Here is an 18,906-nt window from a genome sequence, read left to right as displayed (position 1 = left end):
AACAAGTTTGTATACTGATTACAGTTAGTGTCGGACAGCAGACTATATTTAGAAGTTTGTACAGCTGTAGTGCTGCACTGTAGGGTGTGGGCCTATTTAATCACCGCTTGCCAACCAAAGTTGCTAAAGGGAGAAGTGGGGAATGAGAGAGGGAGCAGGTCTAGGTAGGGTATATAGGTAAGCTGATAAATTAGCCGGCAAAATAAAAATTCCTTTTTCAAAAAGTTGTACGATTTCATAAAACCTTTATTTAGTTACGGGTAGTTACTACATCACAAAGCAGCGTGCCTTTTTTGTGCTAACCAGATGGTAGGCCTATCATCACTGGCTATGAGTCACCAGGGTTTTCAGTAAGTAATAAATGATCAACATTTTAAGGCAAACAATTGAGCACAGTTATTGAATACAGTTCTTAATTGCATTCACGCCACCCTAATATTTCCGGCTGCAACGCATAGTTTTTTAGCAGTTTGCACCAACTTGCCGCAGTGCGGCAGTATGTTCAGTGTCTGATATACAGTAGCGCTGTTTGTTGGCAATGGCTGTGTGTGGCTGTTCAAAACTTCCAGCAGATTTGCTGTGGTTCTAACGTAAGCATCATTACACGTGTAGATGCAAATTTGCCAGCATATATCGACTATCAGGAGTAGACCAGGAAATAACTAGACTATTCTAATATCTACTGATTCAGGCGCGGATGTAGGATTTCAGTTTGGGGAGGGCCATGAATTTTTTTCAGATATGACGTCACAATTTTTTCAGATATGATGTCACAAAAGTATACCATTACGTGACATCATAAGGTGGCTGGCCGAATAAACTAACTCCTGCAAAATAGCGCGAAAATCAGACCTTTTGAAAGCACGAAAAAGTAATAAGGTTAGCCTCTACAGTGGGCCGGTTTCCTAGTTTGACCCGGTATGAAGAATATCGCAGAAAAAGGCTACCATGTCTATTGTCAACACATCTTGCTTTTTCCCGAAAAGGCGAGAGCAACCGCATATGCCACCGAAAAAGCGCCGAGGCCACGTCGCAATAAAACCATATAGCGTTGTTGCTGCGGTCAGCTGTGGTTCTTTCATGACACTTCTCTCAATTTTTAAGTTACTGTAGTTGGTTTTTGCCAAATAAGGTTGCTGAAATGAGCAAAACTCTATGCAGAGTTAATCCTAACATTGGATAGGCTATTCAATCCTTGGATCGGCAACCTTTGTGCAGTAGTCGCGGGCCAAAAGCAAACTCAGAAAGGTCTCTGCGGGCCGCACAACATATGTTAAATGAGATTTTGTGTTATTACAAGTTTATAACTATTGTGAATCAGGTGGGCCTAGGATTTTTTTGCACTTCAAAAATATCGTGCGGATGGAAATTTTTCCGAAATAAAAAAAGTGCGGAAGAAAATTTTAAAGGTTGAAAAGCACTGGTTTAAGCCCGAAATCCTCGTTTTATTTTCATCTGCAACATCGAAAGCTGACATTTCTTTTTGTGTCGAGCAGTGCGCGTCAAACAATTCTGTTCGTGAAGAACTGACCGGAGTTTTACGTATGTGTCATTAAACGTGACGTTTGGCTCAGGCAAGTAAACAAGCATGATTCGCATAAATTGCTTTAACTTAACAAACAAGTTGATGTTTGCTTTTAGTTGCGTGATTATCATTCATCGTGGTAACTTTCAATTGGGATTATAGGTTAAAAACATTTTATTGGTGACCAGTCACATGTGTTAAAGGTCGTTGTAAGCTGTTCACGAACCATAAATGTTTTAACACTTCAATTAACATTTTCGTTTTTTTTTTCGACATCATGTTTTATCAGAAGGAGATGTTTGAAGATAGAGACGAGCATAATGAGAGGCAAGGTATAGCAAAAAAGCAGAAGTTGAGTTGTCTAAAGCGCTGACAGTATACTTGTTTGCATTTTTCTCGCAATAAGAATGTTTTTGATACATTCAACAGTGGGTTTAGCGAACGGTCGGTGTTTGCCAGGCCTTTAAACGTGCGTATAAATTCGTCTGAGATTTTATTGTTACTTTCAGGAAACAAAACCATCAAACTCGCGTTGTATGTAAATGAAGTTTAAACTCGCGTTTGTATATAAATGAAGCGCTCGAGAATTGTAAAAAGTCAATTTGAGACATTGTGTTAAAAGGTTTCCAAGAGCATCGCTAGCTGTGCCGCTTTAATAAATCAAAATAAGGCAATCTGTGGCAAGCAAACACGGTGTATGGACATTTTAACGGCCAAGTGAAAGCACGTTAAACGAAATAAGAAAATCAACTATGTAGTATTTTGAAATATACAATTACTATAAGAGTATTGGTTCTTAATCAGGGTTTGCGCTCCCCTAGGGAACAATATTTAACTTTCTTGGTGGTATTTATTATGGTTACGTGTTACGATTGATATTAATTCTGTTCTTTTGCTGTCCTATGATTTACTTTAAAATTACACACATGTACAGTTTTTTAAGCGCGAAACTGCAAAGCGTGATTCTGCGATTTGCAAGTTTTTGAACTAATTTTTAATAGTTCTTGGTGTCTAGACCTTCGTTATATTTGCTACTTTCATGACCGATCGTGGCCTGATTTTGTCACAACAACGTGATACAGTTGATGGTGATCTAAGTTGTACATAGGGGTTGGACACCAGGCCATGCAACTTAAGAAAACCATATTTTTCCACTTTAAAAATGAAACGCAATTTTGTTTTTCTTCCCGTCAATCTATCCTTTGGCAGTGTTTTTTGTGCTGAGTTGTAGACATGTATAGTCTCATAATGAAGCATTTTTCTATTTTTTGTCATTTTTTAGTTTTGTGTCCTAATAAAAATACATTATCGAAAAAATAACGGCCCTATTCAAAGCACAATGTTTGCTAAATTAGATGAAAATGTTTCCGCTCGAATATTTATCTTACACTGTTTGTCTATGACAACAGGCTAGCTCCGGGGGTCCCTTTTTCCGTATGCGCGACCAATTATTATGTCTTTGTAATAATATGAATATATAAACATAATTTTCCTTCAGAACCTATGATATTAATATGTATACATACGATTTTATATCAGTGAAAAATTATATATTTTATATCAGTAGAAGAGGGGGCAAGTACCCTTGACGATTACAAATCACTTGTTACAAGTCTTGCAAATATCGCAAGTCCCAGAACAATTAAATTAAGTTAATATGACACTTAAGGTTATTCTTACAGCAACGTCCCCACTAATGTACGAAGAAAACTATCATCATCCATATCCGTAATGAGAAGTTTATAACCCTTCTAAACCATTTTTCCTAAAATAAAGAAAATATTATTTGAATATAAAAAACTATTAAGGCTCCAAAGGTTTTTTTTTATTTAAATTGTGCAATCCCAATTCAGACTTGAATAAAGGCCAAACATTTCATATTAGCATTACAGACATGGAATGGGTATTATTTAAAATATTAATTTTGTTGGAACAACAATTTTGTTGGAGTCAATTAGTTTAAATCAGTTATATCAACCAATGGCGCCATAATGGCATCACAAACGTAAATAATAAAATTTTTGACATGCTGTAGACCAGTGGTCGGCATTCCCCCTTTTATAAGTATGGTGCAGTGACGAGGATTAGCGCAATACTCAGAAACCATTCAAAGAGCAAAAACAAAATGACTATAAACTGGTAAAACTACATTAATAAGTATAGCAAACATAATAATAACTACATCATTTATGACGTTGCTGTGCATGACCATTAAAGGTGTGGCATGCCTGTGATCGACTGTTGTGATAGGCTACTGTTCATCAATGCAACAAAGCAAATTATTATTAATAGTACAATATTTATAGATTTTGGGGGACCATGACCCCTGTGGCCCCCCTGGCTACGCCTATGACAGCCACACATCCACTCCTTTTTTACTAATCTTTTTGAAAGTTGCGTGTTATTTTTTTTTTCCAGTCGTCTAATGCAAACTTTTTAAATCTGGACCAGGTCTGCCTATATTTATGACTTCAACTTTAAATTAAAAGTTTATTTTAAAAAATCTCTCAGCTTATCTAAATTTTCCTCCATTTTAGTTGGGACCTCACAATCGAGGCATGCCTCAAATCATAGCAAAATAGTTCATCATTCATCATGTTTCCGAGTGAATTTGCAAAAGAGAAAAGCATAATGCAGTGTACAGCACTTTTGTGATCTAAATAGAGCCAAACCGTGCCTCTCTGCCTATTTCAACGATTTTAACCGCGTAAAGGCTTAATATGAATAACGCAACAGCAATTAAAAAAACTAAAGGACGCTTTGGGTATAGAAACGTAAAATTTGTGGGAGAGGTGTACGACTACAGCAATTCGTAGAAATGAAAGCACCTAAAACGTGCAATGTTTACTATACTTTAGCAAGTAATATATGTTCTGTGATAACCATCTCTTTGATACAACTTTTGCTTGGCCAGATGTTGCTAGGTGAGGCAGTGCCTCACCTGCCTCCCCTGACTGCACGCCCCTGGTGTGGTGTGTATATATTTCAGTCGCAATCAATTACGATGGTACAAGTGAGATCGAAACGACCTTTTTTGCTTTGACATTTATTATCAAGTTAAATCAGAGATATGTTAGTGTACCTAAGAATAGTGTACCTAAGCATATTGGTACGTTGCACATAAACAATTAATCTTTAAAACACCTGATCTTCTCGAGCGAGCTTGTGTGCAAATAAGCAGCTGAAATTCCACATAAAATTGCGCGCGGCGCCAAACAATTTGCGTTTATTTGTTTAAAATTGGCAAAACTTTAATGATGCAAAGGATGCGTGACGCGTAAGACACAATATATTTAAATATTAGTGGAAATAACGGTTTTAACAGTGTGATTTAACAGAAATCGAACTTTGTAAGTTTGTAAGTCACTCGGCGCAATATGGTGTTATACATTTAACTAAAGCGGATACAAGTCGAATAAAAAAAATAGTTAAACGCGACTGAAAGGTAGTTCAAGGGGCTTGGAGGCCCTGTGGTGCAACAATGAGCTAAAATAAAAACTTTGCCCTGTTAATTGTAGTTGAATGTGAGCTATGTAAGCTTTAAATAGACTTGTTGGTTAAATACAAATAAATAGTTTAAACGTTGGCTAATCAAAGCCTAAACTCGGGACCTGGTGCAAAACCTGTCGTGTTGCCTTGTCCGTCTGTTAGGCGCCGTAAACGCGCTATTAAACACATGAAAATCGACATTAGGGCCTTTCAAAAACGAACAGCTTATTTTCTGTTGCGAGCGCCAGTCAAATGGCGCACTCCTTTGACAAAAAGGCCTGAATACAAGGATTTGTTACGTCAGAACCTTTGTTCCATTTATTTCCATTGTTGTTGTCTGCGATCGACCGACCATCAGCCCAAACTGACTAAACAAATTGAACCCCATTTTGTTTGGCTTACAGTGTTCAGGTGCTCATGTCTAGTAGTAGTAAACACTTAATTGTAGAGAGTTGGTTTGCTGAAGCGGATAACATATGTGTTTTGCTTTACCTTGTTTCAAAAGAGCCGTTGATTAAAGCTTATCTGGAGAATGAATGAAGTTTTGTCAGGAATTGCTTAAAGGTTTTTTGCCAACAAAAAAATTAGGAAGTTTCGCAAAGAAGTATAACGTATAAGGGCAACTTAATAAAGTTTGTTTATGAGTATTTTATGACGTAATATGACGTCATGTTTTGTATGTCTAGTTGCTTTTTTTATGTCTATTTATTATTTTTTTTGTCTAGTAGTTTATTTTTCATTGGGTTTTCTGATTAGCAATTGCCTGTAAGCCCCATACATGACCTGTCATCCACGTGATTAAAGAAGGGTGTGGTCCGAGGTATATCACAAATATTTTTTTGTCTTAGATTAGCAAATTTTATGTGCCTGTTGCAAAATTGTTTATCCTACAATATTATATTTGTATAATACCTGGCAGCAGCAGTATTCATTTAATGTACCTGCAAACTAAGTGTTTACGACAATATTTGTCTGTGGCACAACAGTTGAACGAATGTCAGTATTTGGAATAGTTTGCAAGAGATTTTAAGTTAATCATTGATTAAGGGCTACAGAAAAGATATATCTATACCAACGGATTAGATTGGTTCGTCATCAGGTACACGAATGATTGTTACAGCGTAAAACGTAAGACTAAAAAAGTAGGCTACGTCGTTTATCTTCTATCTGTTCGATAGACTTTTTCGAAACTTTTTTCTAACCAAAGTGGAGCACAGCATCAATATAAAATGCTTTGATGTTAATACAAATTTTACTTTAGGGATTTATAGGCAGTGTTACCATACCGTGCCTAATTCTTTGATTTGTGACCATTTATTAATGCAGTGTAGAAAATACCAATGTGGTTACTAAGTAATAACAATAGAATATTGTGATTTTTTTTACCAAAGTACATTGTAGCCTATATAAGTTTGGTCTTCGCAATCAAACGAACTTACAGTTTGACGAGGACCGACATTGTAGATTTTGCCAACAGTTCGTCAGTACAGACAAAACATTGAGAGAACTCATAAGCGTAAGCCTGTTTTTCTGATCTTTTTAAAAATAAATTTCCTAATTTCAAACAAAGTCAAATTGGTAAGAGCTATATGCTTATTGTTGTTATTGTGATTGTAACATCAACCTAGCCAAGAGTCTATGGGAAAAATAGGGCTGCATTTGAGCTGCACGTTGCGCAGAAAAAAAATGTTTTTTAAGGTTTTATTTCATGAAGCTGTAGCGTCATAAGTAATAATTAGTGGATAATTTGGAATTATTGTATTGTGTATTTATCAAATACTTTATGATTTGTCACTTTTCACGCCTTTTACCATACACTCGCTGTCACACTGAGAACAAAGCATTCGGCTGTTTCACACATGAGTAATGTTATATCGTGACACATATTTCCGTTATAGATAAAAGTATTTCACCTGTGTGAACGCGTTATTGTAGCAGTTCCCGGCTGCCAAAAAGGCTTCGGGATATGAAACATTTCCGCTTTTTTGTGTCGCCTTTGTTTTTGTTCATGCAAATTATCACCTTTTATAAGCAGCGCGTTATATCAATATATACCAATCCAGTCTTGTCTTATAGTCAATACAGTGAGTGGTTGTGCCTCCCGGCATTAGCCGGTTTGCCCATAATAGCCAACACAAACTGTGTGGAATTGTAATCAGACAACAGCAATACTTATTGAAGTAATAGTGAGGTTGATTGCCGAGGCAAATTAGTTTAATGAGACTTGCAATTAAATCCGCTTGCCTCAAAGCTATTGCAAAAAAATGCGTGTCCCTCAAATCCTTGTATTTAGTTAAATATAGGTTGTTGACAACGCGGAAATTTCAGGAAAGAAATGCATGCTTCATGTTATTAAGGAACCCCCAAAATTACGTGCCTTTGGTGCACAAGGGCATCAATAGCGTGCCTAATTTTTTGGAGTAGCGTGCTTAGTTTTTTTGTCTTAGCAGATGCAACCCTGTTTATAAGCGATAGGAAAATGTTGCTCACGTTTCTCTGTCTTGCCATCGTAACCCAGGTATCTGCGTGTCTCTGTGTGCTCTTTCAACTTCTAAAGCAGTGGAGTAAGCTCGCCTCCTTGGGAATCGCGCTTTCGGTATTTTCAAGTAAGTTTGTATACGCATTTTTTGAGACTTTAATATATATCTACACGTTGTAGTTTCGGCTAAAATTATTATTGCTTTTAAAACGGCGTTGGTCGAGGGTTTTGTAACATCACAGTTAAGGATTTTTTTCTTAAGGCTGTCGTGTTGGTCACGAAATTGCCACAAAACACACATAATATATAGGCCATTTTATTTTTTAAATTTGTGAAATAGGATATGTCTTTAAAAAAATTTAGGCTCAGTAATTTTTACGACAAAAAATGCCAGGATTTAATATTGCGTATTTCTTAAGATTTGTGTTGTTTGCATCACAGAAACAAAATGTGTTGCAGAAAATACTAATGAGCTTATTTCAATGAAAAGTTCTTATTTTTAGTGGGGTCCCTAGTTTATCTTACTTTGGAAATGTTTTCGGTCACTGACGAAAAACCAAAAAAGGGCATATAAAACCGGTTCCATCACGTAATAGATTATATTGTTATTTTCCAAAAGTAGCATGTCCTACGTGCTCGTTACTTGTCTAAGTAAACTTTTAGTTTGATTCTGTACATTACGGCGGATAGTATCGGTTCGTTTGTTTATGTCAGCCTATATGTCAGGACTTTATATTTAAACATGCAATTGTGTTTATAAACTTTATATAGTTTAACCAAAAAAATGACCATCATTTAGACAAAAAACGATTTTCGTGATTAATGTCAAACTGAAAACTGGCCTATTATTATTTCTTACAAGTAAACTATTTCTTCAAAACTTTTTTCATGCTAAGCATAAAGTGGTAGTTCAAATTTTTTACCCAAGAATTTTTCTAAAAGCCGTAAAAGCGTGCTTTGAATTTTTTTTACGACTGATAGACTATATTATGCAGCGGAGAGCAGCATGCTTTTTATGCTACGCAGATGGTAAACCTGACTATAGTGACTATACTTGAAGTCTGCTGTTTCATTTCTACATGTGACGAACATTGTCATGTAAAGCAGACTGACAGTTTTTGTTTAAACAGATGTTTGTTTGTTCTTTTCGCTGCTAACGACCACTTTCGCATCGTACAAACAGACGCCAGATCAAGATATCCTTTGGCAAATAAAGTCGTCGCTTCTCATAAACCTCGGCGCAACGGCCTTAATCGTGTACTACTGGACAAGGTCTCAAGCTATTGGTTCGGCAAAGTTTCGCAGCGTTTCGTCCATTATAGGAAACTAGTGCTACGAACAAAATGATAAAGAGATGGACAAGAGGGTGAAGCGTTGCGCTCACCGAGGGTGTTCAACTTAATAGAACGAAAGGGAAATAAAAAAATGCTGAGACAAGCATGAACTTTGTTGTTCACTATATTTATCATACAGAGTTTTACATGTTATATACTTGAAAACATTACGTTTGTTGTGTTCAACGTTTTATAGCTGTTTTGCTGCTCTTTTGTGCCCTCTCCCTCTCCAAGGCACCGGTGGGCGAAAAACGTAAATGCTTTTCAGCCGTGCCAAGGTAAAAATATTTCACTATTACCATGTTAACCCGTCGAGAAAAACGTACAGCTACAATTTGCATGTGTTTTAAACACTCCCCAGAATATTTTATGCCGAGGTTTTACAGTTTGTTTAATATGCTTTTAACCTTCAAAGAGCGTTTAATACCATTTTCTTACCTGCTGATTTTTCTTGCTTTATTGTGCCTTTTTGCTATAAAATTGTGGTGTTTATTTGGGGCCTATTTTTACCAAATGGAAACCAAGCAATTATTTAAAACTTCACGCAGTAGAAATTGCAAACCATCTGCGTCCTGAGACAAAACTCTTATGGTTGTTTTGCAGTTGCTTCGTAAATATGTCTAGAGTCTAGACAAATTTAAACGAAATCTTCCGTTTTTATATTTGCTAAATGCGTCAATGATTCACAGGACATCATTTGATTTATTAGAGTCAATGGCAATTATGGAACAGGCGTGGAATAATTGTTGCAGTTTGATTAGGTGGTATTATTCGATTTTTAGGTAATTGGTTGCTTACAGGGGTGACCTTAAACAAATTTCTCACCGAAACGCACAGAAATTTCAAAGGATGATATTACAAAGTTACGTCATAAAGGGACATTATAAAACGTGCAGCCTTGAAAAACCAGGGCTTGGCGTTCGATGTCGTGCCCAAATATGCAACTAAAAAAGGGAAAAATAGTTTTGGGAAATAGACATGTTTTTGCCAGAACACCTGATTATTATTTTAGCAGGAAACCTTCGGTCAACCATTCTTTTACGTAAACATCTGTTTCGGCTTACTTTCACTGCTGGTTGCTTTTAAGATCCTGTTTAAGCAACATACTATACATAAAACGCACTTGCAGCGAATAATGTGAGAACAACCGAAACACAACTGCATCCGAATGACACCCAAGCGATGAGGTAACTGTACGAAAATGTCATCTTTCGTCAACGCGCGAATCTGGCATGCTTGTGACGGTAAAAACCACGCAGGCAACAAGCAACGACCTACCTGCTATGTTAATACGCAATTAGGTTTACTGGTTGTTGCTTTTTTAGGCTTCATGTCATTAGATGTAGGTGTTAAACCACATAGCTTTGTTATTAACCCAAACCACAATTTTATTAGTTACCCGAAATTTAAACAAATGATCACATGATTATTTATTTTTATGTTTATTCTAAGAGCTCAATTAATCATCAGCATTCGTTATGATAGCTAAAGCTTTTTTGGAATACCACTCGACCACAGCGCTATCTTGGTGTTGTATAACCTACACAGAAAAAAGAAAATACCAAAAAGCCAGTAATAATGGTAGCAGCAATTTGCTGTCCTTGAGAATCCTTCTGGGTCAGACAAGGTTTACCGAAACCAACAGCGAGCCCGTGCATAAATGTTGATACGAGCCTAAACACGACGGTTACGTTGTCGCCTGTGGCAAGGACGTTTATAACAACACAGAGGTTACCAAAACTAGCAAATTATGACCAAACTGATACCAATATTTGGAGTTTATTTGCAAGCTTTGCATGAAACCAGCAATGTATCTTTTCTGCCAACTTCTTATTACAGTTGGGTTTCTCAAACTGGAAAATGGTTTCCTTCAAGCTATATGACATTTTAAACGTAAACTGAATAAGATACATAAACGAGGGTTGAATAATTTATTTTTATCTTGCTGTTTGTTTATCTATTTATTAATTGCACCAGCTCAAACAAAGTTTATCCAACATCTTTATTCGCGAACACTAGGCCAAATGTAGTGTGACAGCATCACACACATGGCAGTTGTTGCGGTCATAACGGTTTGGAAACCGTGTGAATAAAATGTAGCATTCCCTAGTAACCGGCTTTCAAACGTAAAAAAATAATTCTACTTGCGCAAAGTGTTAGGTTATCGTTGTGTAGCTCAGGGGTAGGGAACCTATGGCTCGCGAGCCATATGTCTCTTTTGATGAAAGAATCTTGCTTGCAAATAAATATAAGCTTTTTTTAACACCCTTATAGTAGTAAATTTTTCGGCAATTCGCGCAAATCTTATTTGTATTTTAGGGAATGTCATCAGGTTTGATGGAATCTCTTTATCTCTAAGTCAACGGTTCTCACCCAGTGGGCCATGGCCCACTGGTGGGCCATAAGATTTGTGTCACTATATTTAATTTTACAGGAATAATGGCTTGGGGAAGAATTAAAAAGGAAAGTCAATTTATTGTTCGGCCGCAAGTATCTCGTTAATGCACGATTGAATAAATAATCTGTTTTGAAATATGTTCTGCTGTGTTTTGTTTTAAACCTATTTTACAGTTTTTTTTTTATAAACAATAAACATGTATTAGGCCACAGATTTTTTTTGCAACGTAAATGGGCCACGAAAGAAAAAAAGGTTGAGAACCACTGCTCTAAATGATCCTGTTCTCCCGACGGAGTTAGGTAATGAAAATTGTGCAAACATAGGTAATTGTTTTATTCGTGCTAAGTAGGCTGTATGTGCTGTCTTTTAAATGGGAACAAAATAAAGGGCCCTGCTCAAATTCAACCTATGGATGTAAAAAAATATTATACGGCTCTCATGGAAATACAATTAAGAATATTTGGCTTTTATGGCTCTCTTAGTTAAAAAGGTTCCCGACCCCTGGTGTAGCTGCTGCCGAATAAGGATACTAAAGTTGATTTTCGGGAGATGTCGTATGCCCAACTACAGTAATCTCCCGCTTAAGTCCGCACCCGTTTACCCAAAAAATTCCCCAAAAATCGGGATTCAAGTTTATCAAAAAGATTTTTTTTCAATTTTTGTAGAGTAATTATCTAATATCGAGAGATGTTCAGTGATTTGCTTTGCTTTTAAAATCGCCAATAAAGATGGAACCGAAAGACTTGCTCGGCGCATGTTATTAACTCAAAGATACAGAATATGTGCTAGCTCAGAAAATCGACCAACAGATGCTCGAAGTTGTTTTCTTTTACTTTCTTCTGACATCCGTTTCCGCAGATCGTTTTCAAATAGCTTCTCTATTTTCCCAACCTCCTGGATAGGTTTGTCATCTACATCGTATTTTGCAAGACTTCGCTTACTATAGGATGACCTGGGTCACTCAATTTACTAGCGTAGGACCTTAACGTCACGCGTTATAGGATTTAATGGGGCAACTCTGATTTCAATTTATTACAATTTGGCGCCTGTTCGCTTCAAAAGTTTCAAATAACCTAAAACAAGAATTACAGTTTAATATGTTGCTTATTTTAATCCAGGGTGGTCCAAGGTTGACAGCATCGCGGCTCACAATATTTCTTGCATATTCTTTGCGGACCACGTAAGGTGCTACATGCGTTCCAGGGGCAGATAATTGATTTTCGTTTGCTCGGGGCATAACATGTTTAAAGATGACATCACAAAGCATCGTCGAAAGACATATAAGCTCCATTAACTTGCTCATACCGTCGAACTTGTGCGCAAATAAACTCAGTTGTTTAAAAGCGTGGAATGTTTTTTAACTAGATCAATTTTGCTGAAATTGCACCAGAGAAAGGGCGTTAGTCTTTAGTCACAGTGAAATCCTGTAAAAACAGGACTTTCCAGAAGCGCGATATATTTGATCGTTTATTCACTTCTAAGTTGCAAAAATTGTCATTTATGTAAGTTTGTACTTTTTATGTTATGTTTATATTAAAAACAAGGAAAACAAAACGCAAATATAACTTATAATTTCGCAAAACAGTCATTTAAAAAAGTTTTATTATAGGACGTACTGCGACTTTCATACCGGTCTAACATATACCAAAATTAGTCTTTCTTGCCACCCCTGTATCCGAACTTGATCAGCGATAGTCCTTGAGCAGGTGTTTGTAGCGGGAACACACAATAAGGCCTAATAAGCAACAATACGTAAAGCAGAAAATCTATAAAACCGAATAAGGCCTAAGTTCATCGGAACAAGGTCTAAATTTATCGGAAGAAAGTCTAAATGGCCAAAACAAAGCCAGAACCTGTGGGTTGAGGGTATGGGACGATCGGGGCCATCGGGGGTCATCGGTCCGGCATCGGCAATTTTTGGACTACGTTTGGACGCCCTAGTCTACCCGGGCGCCGCTGTTTTGGCAACGGATTTTTGGTCCTGTTTAGGGATATTGGTGAGGTTAGAAAATGTGTTAGTGTTGAAATTATTAGGGGAGTTAGTGATGTACTTAAGGGTGGGGTTTGGGGTTAGTTAAAGTGTTGTTTATGCCTAATTATGACCTTTTAGGGCTTATTCCGATTTAGACAATACTAATACTATTTTGGTCTTATTTTCGAAGTTTTATTCTGACGTTGGTGTTGTTCTAATCTTGGTCTTATGGCTGGAGTCCGTTAGTAGCATGCTGATCTGTTTTGATGTTCATAGTGCACCCTTCTCACGAATGTTCCATGATTCCAAAAATATTATTTTACTGTCGCCCGACTCTCTTACTTTTACAGACGCTGAAATAAAATCAATTTGGTTATATTTTGGTATATCGTTCGAAAGTATTTTTTGCGTCATTGTTCGCAACATCCCTTATGTGTTCTTTTCGGCAAGTCTTGAACGACATTCCGGTCTCCTTGATACGATATACACTAAATTACAATCTATACAGGGGATTGAATACACAAAGCCTCGTTGGTTAAAGAAACCGATTGGATCTTTAGGGTGACTCAAATGTTTGCGGAGATTACTGGCAGGTTTTACACTAACCGTTATACCAAGGTCTCCCAACATATGCCATAATATGCATCGGTCAGTTTTGATATGTAAAGCAGCGTAACAACCTTATGATCTTATATCTTACCTATGATCTCTTAGTAAACGTGAAATGAAATAACTCGGAAGCGCGTTAAACTTTGTGGTGTATAAACTTTATATTCTATTTTAGAAAAAAATGTGATTCAAATTAGGCATTTAAACTCTCGATAAAAGTTTCTAGTTTCAAGTGAATTGGCAGCAAAGTACAAGTAAAAACGGGGCAAACAGTGGAATTTTTATATCTTAACCACCTTGTTTAATATATTTGTGGACTTTTCAAAAAGGCCCAAACAAGAATCCTGGTCTAGACTTAAATGTTGTCGATATTTCACAATATATTTTTATTATTGAGTTAAATCATGAATGTAGGTATCCCACAGAATAAATCTTAGATCGATGTATGTTTACAGCTGTTGACGTTTATTTGGTAGCGAGCCATCAATGCTGCGATAACTCTTACTTTCAAGGAAGCAGGGAACTATTTCGCCAAAGCCTGGTGAACGTAGGATACAGCGTATTTGCTCCGCGTAAGTGCAATACTTGCGTTTGTTTTGCATTAATTTGCTTGATTGCAATACATCCTTTCGTGGACATTTTTGTGGCGCAATATTCCAAAGGGTTGCATTAAACACGAAAAAAAGAATACCCGGCACCTATAGTTTGCTATATTTTTATTATTGAAAGGACGTGAAAACTAAGTAAAATACAGGACAAAAAACAGGGTGGCAGGCAATCGGACACCAAACAGCTTTACTTGTAAACAACTATAGCATAACTGTAGACGTAACGACATGATAGGACATTGGAGGCTCTCCCGCCTTTCGTTACATTCGGATGGAGTGTAAAGCTAGGTTATGCTTTCACTCGCGACCTGCAAAACGTTGCAACCCAGTTATGAAAAGCTCTAAAGTGGTGTTTGTTTAACTTTTTCTTTTTCGTCTCGCCGGCCACGAAATGCTGCATTTTATTCACACGGTTGTCAGACCGATATGACCACAACAACTGACCATGTGTGTAATGTACACAAGCATAAGGTGTTGAAATTTTTTGTAAATATATATATACATATATATATATATTTATTTATATATTTATATATAATATATATGCATAATCAAAGCCAAATCTCACATTGCCAACTTGTAATAAACGTCAACAGATTTAGAAACCGAACAAAATAAGCAATAGTTATACTGGATGAAATTAAAAGAGGCTTACAATTTATTTGCCTTAAACTTACAATGAAAATGCCATCACAAACTAAGGTTATAGATCAAGGGTTCTCAAACTTTTTTACCGCGGACCCCTAAATCTTTTTGGACGTCACAAGATAAATAGGTTTCATAAATCTGCTGATTTTAATCCCAAAGATGTGAAAAAATCGAGACTAAATTCATTCAGTGTGAAACCGTTTTATTTTTAATTAATGAATTTTCTTTGAAAAATTGACTACTTTTTAAATACTCACTAAGATTTCATCCGGCCTTCAAGGACCCATAAAATTAGTCGACGAACACCTAATGCAGGGATGTCCGACCTTTTAGCAGGATGGGCCGCAAAACCTCTCAAATTAAAGGGGTGAGGTCATAAAACAACCTAACTTATAAACACCGGCTCTTCAAGAGTAAACTCATGCGCAAAAAATATGCAAGTAATCTCGGCCTTATTTTTTTTTTTTTTGTTATGGCAAAGCGCGAAAATGTGAGTTTTTACATGTTTGGGCTGATATATTTCCTTAAAACGGTCTGGAAAAACACACATTTAGAAAAATACACATCTTGCTTAGCAATGATGGGTGCACAAATTGCTCGATTGATGTTGAAACGCGACATTAGACTTGATTATAGTTCCAGAAAAACATAAGATTAGGCCTACATCAAGTACTGCGCGTTCTGCACGCTTTGATGATAGTCGAAACAATTGCTTTTAATTAAGGTTAGTGAAAGTGAGAATAAGTGGTGGGTCGCACGTAAATATCAGGCGGGCCGCAGGTTGGACATCCCTGACCTAATGAGTCCATGGACCTGTTTAAGAACACCTGTTATAGACCCTGTTTTGTTTCGTTTTTTTTGTCAACGTTTTTTTGTTTCGTCAGACTAAAGAAGCGGTGACGGGTCGTCGCATAGTTTCACTGGAGTTGGAAAATACGCCGGACTGGTCAGTCAAAACGGCGACAAACTATTTGTCCTTTCTTTCAAAAACACATTTTGTCGAAAACACATTCATAGCCACACATTTACGTGGATGGATGGCTTGTTAATAGTCTAAAAATAGTCTAAAAATATTCAAACTAAACTTATTATCACCTTATATGTACGTTAGTAATCACCACATTAGCAATAGTACGTTAGCTATTTAACAATGTCTGAACCGAATTGGCTTTGTACATATACGACCGGTAATAATAACTATTAACTAAAGCGCGATGGAAAGCATGTTAATTTTCTAATGAAAATACTCACGCGTTCTAAAACGACCTCGTTATAACTATAGATCCACAAAATAAAGCGTTTTAACAATTTACAAATACCTAAACTCAATTAGCTTCGCGCAGGGGGGGGGGGTCCAGGATTTTTGTTTGGAGAAAGGCATAATTTATTTCAAACATAAAGTCATACTTTAGCTAAACTTAAAAATCATGTTTTTGTCGAACAAACTCTTGTGCAATTTACCATAATTTATGAGTATCGCACCAAGCAATTGGTTTCAGTTTGGTAACGTAAAAGATTGGCCATATTTTCGCCACAGCTTAACTGCTGCACTAAATCACGTAAAACGTTCATACCACGATTCAATGGTCGTATGTCAAAGACGTTACAGATTTGCGCAAATCGTACAATTTGGCAGAAATAATATTTCGTGAATCCAAGAGTGTTTGAATCCATTTAGCGCTGGGTTGTAGACACGTATAAAATAAAAAGATAAAACTGCTATCTTTTTAAGGTCGTTGAAGTTTGCCAAAAATACATTTTCCATCCTGAATCCGCCCCTGGCTGTGTACAGTGTGTACTGATATGATCATCCAGAATACATAGGAATGCATCATTGAACAAATCTGTACATAATGTTAACTAATGATATACAGTGGTATACAACTGTTTATGTGTTAAGTGGTTAGCTAGAAATTACATGTAAAATTATTTTAGAACTTTATGATATGACGTGAGAACTCGTTAATTAGTTTATCTGTCGTCAGTGATAACTATTTACGTGTTTACAGTTATAACAAGCTGGAAAAATACCTGCACACTCGTTACGAAAAACGAGAAATGTTGGTACTTAAACGGCTGCTTTAATACTAACTGCCAGTGGGAATTACATCTGCCTGATCAATGCATGCCAGCTTTTCCATTTGAATCAAAAGATTAAATGCCTTTTGTTTTATTTCTTTGCGACGTTTGTTTAGCGAATGCGGTTTCCTATATTATATTGAATTTCTTGGTTAGTTAGGAATCTTATTAGCCGCATTTTAGTTGCTGTTTTGTGGCAAAACAATATGCTGCTCAAAACAATATGATGAAAGACTTACGTTTCGTTCCGGCCATTCTCTCATTTTTGTTTAGCAAATTAGAAACTTTGCAGTTTAGATCGCTGTATCTAAACACAGACCATGGTAAACATAAATTTTTACAAGCGCAAACGCTCTTCGCAGCACTGAACGAAATTGATAAATATATTTACAGTTTATTTGCAGTTCAATGCTACAGCCGTGGTCAGCTTTATGTATTGAATTATTTTGTGATGTATTTAATTGATTTTCCTTTTTTGCATAATTGTAAACCTTTGTTTTGCCTAAACCTTTGTCTTTTCGGAAAATATGATAATCTTCAATTTTTAAAACACATACACGAAATTACTTTTTAAAGTAACACATACACAACAAAATGAATTCATATATCTTTCAACCAACATGATTTTTCTACGCGACTATATTTACCAGATAAATATTTTTCAATATATTTATTTATCAGGTATTATTGTAGCTGATGCAATGAAGATCCTGATTCAAATTGTTTTGGTGTCTTGTGTGCTCCAGTCGGTAATCGGCGAAGAAGATTGTGCACGCCACTGGGGCGAGTGCAGCACCTGGGATGGTCAGCGAGTAACAAATAAATGCATCAATGAAAGCGAGCGATGTGATGGAGTTCCCGATTGCTCTATTTTACGCGAGGACGAAGAAAACTGTGAGACATGCAAGGAATTCTCGTCGATGTGCGAAGATAAGAACAAGTGCGTTCACCAAGACAATATTTGTGACGGATTTTTCCAATGTATTGACAACAGCGACGAGTGGAACTGTTTGACATCTTGCCCTGTCAATCAGCATTTGTGTAACGACGGAAGCAAGTGCGTTGCGAAAAGTTTGGTTTGTGATGGATACAAGGAGTGCCACGACAATAGCGACGAGTGGAATTGTCTGACAATGTGTCTTGATGATAAGTTTCTTTGTCACGATGGAAGTGTTTGCATCGAACGAACACATGTTTGCAACGGATGGAGCCAGTGCCACGACAATAGCGACGAATTCAACTGTACTGTTTGCGGGATCAGGGCGTTGATGTGTGGTTGCTTGTCGAACCAAACCACATGCCAACCAACTGGGCGGTGTATCGACAAACAACTTCTCTTAGATGGCTGGGTGGATTGCGAAGACGGAGACGACGAACCTTGTGCGCATTGGCAAGTAGATGCGCAGCATTCGTGGCGCTGTGTGAATAAAAGTAAAAAAAACATCCTTTTGTCCTATAAGCCTGACTCAAACTGCAGCGAAGTTATTATACCATGTAGCGATAGCTTGGATGAACGTTGTTATACGGGAGAGTGGTTTTGTAGCCAGACGAATTTAGAAGAATTCTACCAACTCGATGACGGATCCTATGGTCTTACATACGATCGATGTTTGACTCCTAAATCGGGTTTTGGGTTTAAATGTTTAGAAAAAAAGGAAGTGGCTCGACTTACAAAAACCTGCATCTTACCACAAATTAACCTTTACGATGATATTGCCCATTGTGGGGACGGATCAGATTTATGTTTCGATGAAGGGAAGTTTAA

This window comes from Ascidiella aspersa, chromosome 5, assembly GCF_963924565.1.
Source record: "Ascidiella aspersa chromosome 5, kaAscAspe10.2, whole genome shotgun sequence".
Lineage (NCBI taxonomy): Eukaryota > Metazoa > Chordata > Ascidiacea > Phlebobranchia > Ascidiidae > Ascidiella > Ascidiella aspersa.
This window is presented reverse-complemented; position numbering follows the sequence as displayed.